Source organism: Zonotrichia leucophrys, chromosome 4A (genome assembly GCF_028769735.1).
Source record: "Zonotrichia leucophrys gambelii isolate GWCS_2022_RI chromosome 4A, RI_Zleu_2.0, whole genome shotgun sequence".
Classification (NCBI taxonomy): Eukaryota; Metazoa; Chordata; class Aves; order Passeriformes; family Passerellidae; genus Zonotrichia; species Zonotrichia leucophrys.
This window is the reverse complement of record NC_088174.1, coordinates 18,318,892-18,329,842: the sequence shown is the minus strand read 5'-3', so window position 1 is coordinate 18,329,842 and position 10,951 is coordinate 18,318,892.

Genomic DNA, 10,951 nt, shown 5'->3' with positions numbered 1-10,951 from the left:
AGCCTCTTCAAAATCCAGGCCAAGCTCTCTGGCACTGTAAATCAACACTGCCAAGCTGGAATTAATGACACCAACACGGACCTGGCCCACTGCAAGAGCCCAGGAGGAGGTGGGATGGAAAATGTGGGCTAAAACCCAAGCACTGAGCCTGTCCTGTTCCTTTTGTATCAAAGAGATGGAAATTCAGCTGCATAGGAAAAAAAATCACCTTGGGAACAGTTCCAAATTTCTTTGGGTCACTCACATTTGTATATATAATTTTTCCCCCTTTTTTTCCACACAATTAAAGATGTGGCTGCCCAAGTTCCAGAGAGGTTCTCAGAGGTGAACTACTGCTGAACTTTAGACAGGGCCCTCATAACCTGCTGTCACTAATCCCAGAGATGAAAACTGCTAGAAATAATTTCTTCACACGTTTATTTTATCTTCTCTTTCAATTAGCAGAGGTGCCAACTCTGCGTGCACCAACTGAGCTCCCTTTTACCGGTTTTCTTTTCACTTAATAAAAGAATTGTAAGATTCTCTGGAGCCTTGAAATGTGCACGAAATGAGACACTACTTGGACATGAGTGAAATTGTCTTCATTTGGTTGTGGGGCTTTTTTCCCCTAAATGATTCTTTGATGGTTATTTTTTTAATAATCATCACAAATACTCATTAACAGTATTGATTTAACCACAAATGGACCCAAACTCTTATTAAACAGCTGCTGAACAGGCAGAGTAGAGGCAATAGAAACAAAATCTTCCCCTGCCCCAAACTGCCCTATTTATAGGACTTAATAGGCGCCCAAAAACCTCATCATCTGTAGACAGAGGAGAAAAATTCAACCTGTATCATTTGCTTTGAGACTGCTACAAAGGACATAAAACAGGGGCTGAAAAACGGGATAAAGGAAATGAAACCATTTGCCTGGAGTGTTATATGGTCTGACACAGCTTCACAGAGACACATTTCAGCTAATCTGGAATTGAAATTGTGTTAATACAGTGCAGCTTGAATCCCACTGAAATAATCACTCTGCTGAATTCTACAGAAATGCCAGAATCATGCTAAGATTTTTCCTGAAGTTTCCCACATAATTCTCTTGTAAAAATCCCTGAATAAAACTGGACAAGGTTGTTTATACCTTTTTTTGGTAACCTAATTCTCCATGGAAATGGTTGCTTTACCTTCTAGCTTGGATCCTGCATAATGCCAATCTCTTCCCTCTTTCTGACATTCCCCCTTGTGTGAAAGCCAAAGAGCAAAAAAAGGGAAATAACTTCTCAATCCTGCAGAGCTGAAAGGTCCTGCCAGGACATGGATGAGCAAAGATTGCCCTCCTGAGCATGAAGAGCAGAGAGGAGCCTGAGACAGAACTGAGCCTGTGGATTGCTTCAGCTGCCAATGGCTCTGATCCTCATCCCAGTTTTTGGGATAGGACGCAGCTTTCCATGGTTTTGACACCAAAATGCGTTTGTGCTTGCAAAATCACATAACTGAGTTTATTGATTCCTCAAACAAATCACTGAGTGCCCTGCACATGAGGCATCTCATAAAGACTGGAGCAAAAGCTGATTTTGGAGCTCATTCCTTCTGGTGTCACTTGCAGAAAGTTGGTTTGTTCTTCGTGGAGAAAGTTCATTCAAGAAACATGCTGCTGCCTGAGAAAATCTGTCACTAATGAAAAAAATCCTTAAACACATCTGGTCAAACCAAAAACTACCTTTGGTGGTGAATCCACAGAGACAATGCAAAATAGATCTGACTTCTCTCACTGAGGAGCACCCAGAGCACCAGGGGGACTGAGAGCACAGCCAGCTCCTCTCTGAACTGTGAGAGTCAAACAAGAAAGATCACATTCAGTAGTTAAAAGCATTTTTCCACTTAGTCATATATTTATATGACACTCTGGGTAGAAAGCAGGCCTCTCAGCATTCTAGATAAGAATATCTCAGGAGAATGAATGTATTTTCAGCTTCCATCTGTGATGTCACTACAGCTCCAATCTGTTCAAAAGCAGAAAGTCAGGCCCCAGTGGAAGTGTCTCAATCTGATTTTCACACACCTTGGCAGTAGTCACCCAGATTTCTCATTTAATAACACTTTGGGTCAGCCAGAAATGCTGCTTTCTGTCACTGCCAGCTCCTTGCCTGCGTGATGAACCACGAGCCAGATTTCAAACGTTTGCTGCTCCAAGTTCCTCAAAAAGGAGGGGTTTGCCCAAGCCCACCTCTGCTTAGGAAAGGAATTAAATGGCCCAGAGTGCCCAAAGGGCAGGGATGGAACTCCAGCCCTGTGCAGAAGGCTCTGGGTGTGGGAAGGAGGAGATTCCATCCAAGATTCCATCATGAGCTGGATTCCATCCACAGTGTCAGCCTGGCAAACTCTGCTCCCATTTCCTTCTCCAGAGCTTTCAGGGCTCTTGTCCCACTTGTCCTGAGCTATTCCTAACTTAACAATTAAAGACAACAAACACTGCTGGTTTAAGAGAAGATTTTGATGAATTTTCATTATTGAAAACTGTTCCCCTCCCTTCATTCTCTCCCAAAGCTTCAATTTCCTCCTCTACAACTTTTTGGATAAAATAAACATGAGGGAATTTCTTATAGAAATGTCAAAGGAAAGGTTAAACTGCTCCTGTCTCCTTGATCAGAATTATTTTTTCCTCCTTTCATACTTTTTCTGAGGTATGAAATAAAGAAGCAGACCATTTGAAATAGCACTGGATGACAAATAAAGGAGTTCTATATTAACTCAGGGAAATCTGAAGCTAGATCATGTACAAAACCCCTAACAGTTGACACTAGAATTTTCTCCTTATCTATCTGATTTCTGACATTCAAGAATGTGGCCTTCAAAATTAATTTCCTTTTGAGCTCCATTTTTTTCCTGTTCCCTCTTGTTTAACAGTTATTAACTATCTCATAAGCACACACTGCACATCAAAGCAGAGAACTACCAGAACACAGACCTTTATTTTCCTCCATTTGTTCTACTCTGTATTTTCATCTCATCTGATGCACAGGCTGCCAGGTGATGTTTAAACAAAATTCTTTCAAGTTAATAAATTTTTTTCTGTATTTATTTTAAACCAGCACCTGTTATCTCTCCTGCACCTTCTGTGATTTCACAGCAGCTGACTGGAGTGGGATTTGGCATTCCTGAGCTGCTGAAGCAATGCTCATCCTCTTCCATTTAACTGCACCTCATGGGCAGGGGAAGGAGTGCAGAATCCAGGAAGGAGGGAATGGCATCTTTGGGATGTTGGTAATTTGAGGAAGGAGGCAATGGCATCTTCGGGATGTTGCTGATTTGAGGAAGGAGGCAATGGTATCTTCGGGATGTTGCTGATTTCAGGCAGCTTTCTGCTGTGGTTTGGGTTGGTTGGTTTGTCTGACATGCTGAATGAAGACAACATAAACCAGGTTGTGGTGAATTACAGCAACTCCCATCATGAGCCTGGACAAATAATCACTGTAAGGGTGATCTCTGCCTGCACAGTGAAGCACAGAGGACACTCAGGTGTCTCTAAGTGCCTGTGACCACCCAATTCCCATGACTTCTCAGGAGGATTTGAATACTTCCATTTCCCATCTGAAATGCAATTCCAGCAGCAAAACCAGAGGCAAACAAGAGGGATGAAAATGTAACCAGCCCAAAGCACCTTTTGAGTTTCTTAAATTACCCAGAATCCAGATCCAAACTCGTGATGCAGTGACACAGGCTATGACTAAAATACACACATTACGGTCAGAGGATTATGGAAATGAATCAGCCTAGCACCAAGTAGCTTTAAAAATTAGGATATCAAAGGGAGTTTAGCTCTAAGTGCCCATGGCAGCAAGGGGGGGGACAGTTTGCCTTTTGGGCTTTTGATTTTCCACCAAGGAAATTATTTGGATCTAAGCTGGATGAAAGAAGCAGGTACATGGCTTTAGAACAGGTGCCTGAACATGAACTCTGCCAGTGCCCAGCTCAGGAGCTGCCACTTCTCCTAAATTCACCCAGCCAGGTGTTCCAGTGCCATTTCTGGCCAGCTTTGTCCACAGGGATCCAGGCAGTCACACCTACAGGAGCAGCAGCTTTTTATTGGTACCCAAAAGGACTAATGACAGCAACCCTCTTAATTCTTACACTCGAAACCCTGAGTACCTCCCATCAGAAATTCACACCACACTCCATCCATCACATTAGCTTCTTTCCAAGTGTAGTGAATCCACCACAGAACTGCTTTATTTTTGTGAGCTGGATAGAAATGAAGAACTAGGAAACACCAGGGGTATTAAACCCCAAAGTCAATGGCCATTAACACACAGCATTCAGCCTTGAGAGAAGGCACTGAGTCCTGACCCACTCCTGCCTGCTTTTCCTCTCTCTCATGCTTCACCCTTTACTGTGATGCTGTTCACAGGGGTTTTCAGATGAGGGAAGAGATGACGATGTTGACTCCATATTTCAGAAGGCTTGATTTATTATTTTATGATATATATATATTACATTAAAACTATACTACAAGAACAGAAGAAAAGGTTCTCATCAGAAGGCTGGCTAAGAATAGAATAGCAAAGAATGATAACAAAGGTTTGTGGCTTGGACAGAGAGGGAGCCAGCTCTGCCATGATTGGCCATTAATTAGAAACAACCCCATGAGGCCAATCCCAGATGCACCTGTTGCATCCCACAGCAGCAGATAACCATTGTTTGCATTTTGTTCCTGAGGCCTCCCAGCTTCTCAGGAGGAAAAATCCCAAGGAAAGGATTTTCATGAAAAGATGCCTGCGACACTTCACCCTGAGGGTTTCCATCCCTCTTGCAGAGCTCAGCAATGGCAGCAGAGCTGAAGAAATCCCTGCTCTCCCCACAGAGCAGCAGCTCCTGCAGATGGACCTTGGTCCAGGGCACCTCCAGGGGTCCCTTCCACCCTGAGCCCCTCTGGGATTTGGGGAGGGGAACCTTTTCCTGGGGCTCCTTGTGTTTTGGAAAAGGTAAGATTTATCCAAGGAAAGATAAGTCTAAGATAACACTTGTATACAGCTTTCATATAAGTGAAATTCTAAGCTTAATGTTCCACTCCTAAAAAGCTGGTCCAGCCACTAAATATAAATACTGAATTGCCACAAAATGAGACTGGCCCTGAGGAGGGGGTACAAAGCCCACAATGAACTTAATCCTTGCCTATATTCAATTAACGTCAACCTTACCTATATCCAATGCCACCAGGGCAACAAAACCAGCTCCTGGCAAAATTATTTCCAAGGAATTACAAACAAAATGGAAGGAAGAGCCTTTCCATCTGCAATTATAAAAAAAAAACCCACAAAAACAACTTCATTTTAATTCTTGAAAGTTACAGAGCAAAGTGGCTCTTGATGAAAGCAGCAGAAGGGCATCACACCCAGAAAACTCCAGCAGCATTTCAGTGGCCCTGACAGCACATCCTGCTGGGGTAAGGCAGAGAAGCAGGACAGAAAGAAAACCACCTCAATAATTTTGTTGTTCGATGGGGTTTAGCACCACAAACCCACAAATTCTGCAGCAGAGCAAATTAGGAAGAAAGTTCTTAAGGTTCTTTTCCTCCCCCAGTTCCAGGTTTATTACCAGTAATGCCCATGTCTATCCATCAGGCTGAAACTGTGCTGTAGTAGCCACTGTTAAATATTTATGGGCACTAACCAAGGATTAAAACCCTTGAAAAATTGCAATAACTTACCCCATTCTCAGGTACAAGCTTTGAAAGCTGAATTTTAAACATAAAAGCACTTTCAGCTACTTGAATAACATACAGAGAAGTGAAAAGCACCATAACCCAGAGGAAAGATGTGTTTCTTGTCACTACCACTGGCTTTTTTCTTTAAATCCCTGCAACTTTTCTACCTCTCTCCAGGAAACAGAAGAGAAAGGTGCATGCTAAGGGGCTAAGAGACACTTCATCTTGCCTTCCCTCTCATAATCTGAAGATGACTGTCAAAGGATTTTTAATTTCCTGTGCTAGGGAGATCAGGTTAATCTCCAGTGAGAGGTGTTAGCAAAATCCTATAAGCAGAGCTAAGTTGCATGCACTGAACCCTAAAGCCATTGGCATCCATCACCAGTAATTACCCCATGCCCAAGGAACCCTTTTCACATGACAATCAGAATTGTTAATGCAAACATTAACTCTGAGCCCGAGGAGCAGCTGTGGCCACTGAGCTAAGAGTGTTATGTATTTACAGTTTGCTCTGGACAGGTGGCAAGACCTTTGCATTTAGAAACTTCTGGGCTGTTCCAGCATCCAAATCCATCTGTAAAATGCAAGAATTCTTGGGATGGAAGCCACTTGTACCAGAATATTTAAAAGTTATTAGCATGAAGATCACTGATCAGATCCAATGGAGGCTTTACACATCTCCCTACCTAGACAACACTCACTGTTGAATTTATTTCCACTTTTACTCACTACAGCAACACCTCAGGGTCTGCTGGACCCTCCAAATGTGCTGCCTGCAACCACTAAGAGACAGATCTCAAAGCAATGCTACAGGAACTTTTAGCCCAGTATTTGCTAATAAATTCATTTTCCAGCCTGTGTGTTACCTGCCTGTGATACTCTGCTGCCTGAAAACATTCACCCTGCAGGTGTTTGTCAGTTTAGGTTTCTGTTTCAACACTTATTCAGAAGTTTTCCCCTTGCCTTGATGTCTCAGCAACAAGTTTACTATGGACAGTCTCCAAGTGAAAAGGAGTAACTGAACACAAGAAAACCATGCACCATGTAGAGGTAATCACAGAATTACTGGGAACTTTCTCCTGTCTCTAATTTAATCCAAATATTCCTCTTGAACAAAGTTCTGCAGCACCCTGAGCAGAAGGGTATCCGGCACCACAAAATGAATTTCCAACTCAGCATTAATCTCATTCTTTTACTGTGTCTGACACATGGATTGAAAAAAGTGCATCTGTTTCAGCGTTCTAGGGCAATAGGGGAAAAAGTGTCACATTTGTAGCCTTATTTCATGTGCTGGTTGGCACTGCAGAGTGATCTGAGTGTCCAAGCTGAGCTCCTCTCAGCCATGCCTGATCCCAAGATAAAGCCCAAGATGATATCCAGGGCTATCAATCACTGATGGACACTGAACCCACAGGTGGAAAGCTGTGGGGTGTGCACAGGGTGGGTGCCACACTGTGAGTGCCGCCATCACTGGGATGCCAAACCCTCTCCTGTGCAGTATTAATTTGAAAGCCAGGTCTCAGTGTGTGAATACAGAAATGTTTCTGTGCTGACACAGTGACTCAATGCTGGAGCCTCTGGGCAAGCTCTCAAGAGATTTGCTTTCAGTGGCAGAGAGAGTGGGACCCATCCCACTGAGGCATGGAACACCCAGAGCGGGGCTTTGCTTGCTCCAACAGCTCACACAACTGTTTGGGCAGGACAGATCCATGAAGGGCATTCCAACCCACAGCATCTCCTCCTGCTGCCCTGCCGTGGTCCCCACACCCTTCTGCAGCCTCAGTTTCCCCTGAACCACCAATGCTGCACCACCAGCAGGAGATGAAGCAGTGGGGATGAATTCACCCTGAAACGCCAATGCTGCACCACCACCAGCAGCAGGGGAGATGAATTCCCTGTGAAACACCAATGCAGGAGCAGCAGATGAGGCATTGGGATGAATTCCCCCTGAACCACCAATGCTGCAGCAGCAGCAGGATGAGGAGCTGATGCAGGGAGGAGCAGTGAGGAGCAATGGTAGAGTGGCACCAGAAATTAAACCAAACTCCTTTGTATTTCCAGCATCTCAGCAACAACCAAGAAACCCCCACTGTGTGAGAACCCAGTATTCTCTGATGTTTACCCACAGCTTCTGCCTTCACCACAGTTTCACCATTCTGTGCCATGATCCACGAGGGAATCCCAGGGCTGGTCCCTCCTGCAGGGCTGCACAGCCACTCCTGGCACCGGGAGCTCTCGCACTGCAGCTCTGCCAGGGCAGCAGGAGGGGATTGAGCACTTGGATTACCTAGGGATGGGATTATGTCTGGAATCTTCCATCTCTCTCTGGGAAGGCTTCATGCTCACGTGGCTGGTTTTGGCTCAGGTTTTCAGATTTAATGTTTTATATCAGCCTTTCTATTCCACTCCTCTGCAAAACAACTTACGAGAGAGTGGGGGAAATTATTTATTGGGCTGCTGGGAGGAAGTTGATTTTCTTTTGGAGTATTTATCAAATTCTTTCAAGTCTCTGTGGTTCAACATATTTAGCTACATCAAAGCCAAAGCATACAGTTTTGAGCTATTCATTTTCTGTTAAAATCCACATTCTTGGATGCTGAAATGTTTACTGCACTTTTTCCAAGCTTTGGAGTTAGTGGTCTGCTGGCTGTATCAGTACCAAAACTATTTTGGATGACTGCAGTCTGCAAGAATATTTACTGAAATGCTGCACTGAGGGAGCAGGTTCTTTGTTTACACTAGGAAGATTAAATTAGGTCTAAACATTTACAGGAATGCTCTTTTTATTCCTTCTACCCCTGCAGCCACATTCTCAGTTACACAGCAGCTCTCAAAACCTGAATTTACAGCACGAAATAGAGCTGGTGTCAGCTGCCATCCCAGTAAAACTCCAGGAGTGTTCCACAGGGCTCACACTGTACTTTTCAGACAATGGAAATGTTCCCTTCCAGGTGCTGAGGTTTCCTCACCCCAGGCTTCCAAACCATCAAACTGCACCCCAGTGCCCATCCCTCCGCTCTCAGCTTGTCTCACACGTCTCAAATGCATCACCAGGTGTCACCTGGGACCCACCAGCAGCAGAATATTGCTCAGCACGCTGAGCATGAACCCAGCCCTGCTGTAACTCTCCCCTCCACCCCTGATTACTCATTGGTACTTCAGCTGATTGGAGAGAGCAGGAGCTGCTGCTGGAGCCCTCATTGCTCAGTCTGACAGACACCTTTCCAAGGGGCTGTGCATGAAGCCAAAACAAACAGCAGGGACTGAAGCAGGAGATGAGAATCTGCAAGGGAAAGGTTCACCTTGAAAACAGATCCTCACTGTGATTCCTTCCACTCCTGTCTGGGATCAGCCTCTCATGTAAGAGAACTTCACCTTCCACACGCTCGTGCTGACAGAAATGAGACAGGAAAGAGTCTATTTTCAGGGGCTACAGAGAAACAGAATGAGCAGAAAGCAACTTCCCCACATTCCAGTTCCCAGAGACTGCAGAAGCCCAAGTCACAAATTCCTGCTCTGGCTACAACAGCACAAAAAAGCCCCAAATGTGAAGCCTCTGGCCAAATTATCACTGAGCATCTCCAAGGCAGCGTTGGGTGTCCAGGCTGCTGCTGCTGCCCAGGGGTCCCTCTGTGCTGGGGCTGCTGTCCCTGTCCCCTCCATTGCCAGGCTGCTTGCACCCATATGGAAACCCAGGAATATTTCTGTGTCTGCTCTGGGGTGCCCTGAGCCCCAGGGCAGCACTGACTCTGACCCTCATCCATGGAGAAAGTTCCCTAAACTCCAGAATAGACCAGAACCCACAAAAGTGTGAAACAGATTATAGAGAGCAGTGCAGGTGTATCACTGGGTGAGAAATTGAGGTTTTGGGGTTTTCAGTGTGTTGTGGATGGAAGCAAGATGGAGGGCACAGGGCGTCATCCTGGGCTTCTTCTTCAGCTTCTTCTTCCTCCTTCTCCATGGGTTTGGGTGGCATTTTGTAATTGGGCAGCAAAGTCCCCATTGCAGCTCTGTGGGATCAGTAATTGGGTTAAAGGGAAAATAACCCAGGTGTCAGTTCTTAACTGGATAGTTTAGCTTTAAAAGCCTTTGTTCCAAGAGACTGTTGGCCATTTTGTGCCTTCTAATGGAAAGCTGCTGAACTCCCAGCAGTGAGAGTGTTTCACTGATAAGAAATAATAAACACCTGAGTGTGAACATGAATCGCTGTCTCAGTGCCTTCAACCCAGACCCAGAGAAACCCACAGCTGGGACCCCCACACACAGGCTGGGATTAGCAGGGCCAAAGCAGCCATTAATTCACATGCAGCTATCACATTTACAGCTCTACCTCACATTTACAGCTCCTCCTCACAGTTTGGGAAGAGCCAGAATGGTTTCCACCTACTCCACCAGAAAAGTAATTCAATCGACTTCAATCCTTTTTACAAATTAGCCTTCAGCTGGCAATTTTCACTGCAAAACTATTATAACAATTTTCTAACTGATTCAGTTCAAGTAATAGCTATTCAATAACATTTTCCAAGGAAGAACCACTCAGATTTGTCATTTGCACGTCCAGAAAAGTCTTTACAGGCTATTATTGTATTTCTTACTCTGTGTATGGCTTGTGTGCCACAAAAAAATATCCACTTGCTTCATTTGTTAATCACAAACCATCATACACTGACAGCCAAAAACCTCCCCACAGCACCCAGAACAGGAAATATTGAGTCCCTAAAGAAGCACTCACCTCTCATTGTGAAATGGGTACTCAGGATTTAAAATCTGGTTAAAGAAGGGTTAATCCCCAGTTACCAGGTACAATAAAAGCCTTGAATGTTCCTTCTCTGACCAAAAGGAGAAATCAGTCTTCTCACCCAAAAATATATCAGCAATTCAGTGTGATCTGGTCATAAAGACAAATTATTGCAAAGCAGGTTATTGCTTTGATATTAAATATAGGATAGAAAAATATTCCTAAACCAACCTGCTTCACACCCTGTAATAATGAAACCACTCTTGCAGAGCCCTACAGAAAAGCCACAAATCTGCATGAAAGCACAATTTACTAAAGATGCAAATTAAGAGTTAAACTGGAAAGCAAAATAGTTTCAGTCCACTTAGAGAGCTGTGGACACTCACTGACAGCTGACTCTCCTCACTGCTGCTGTTTGGCTCTAACAGAAAAGAATTTGGGGGAAAAAACCCAAGTGAGTGGTAATTTCCATTCAGAATACATTAATCAATTTTTTTTCTACACTATAGGAGACCTAGATA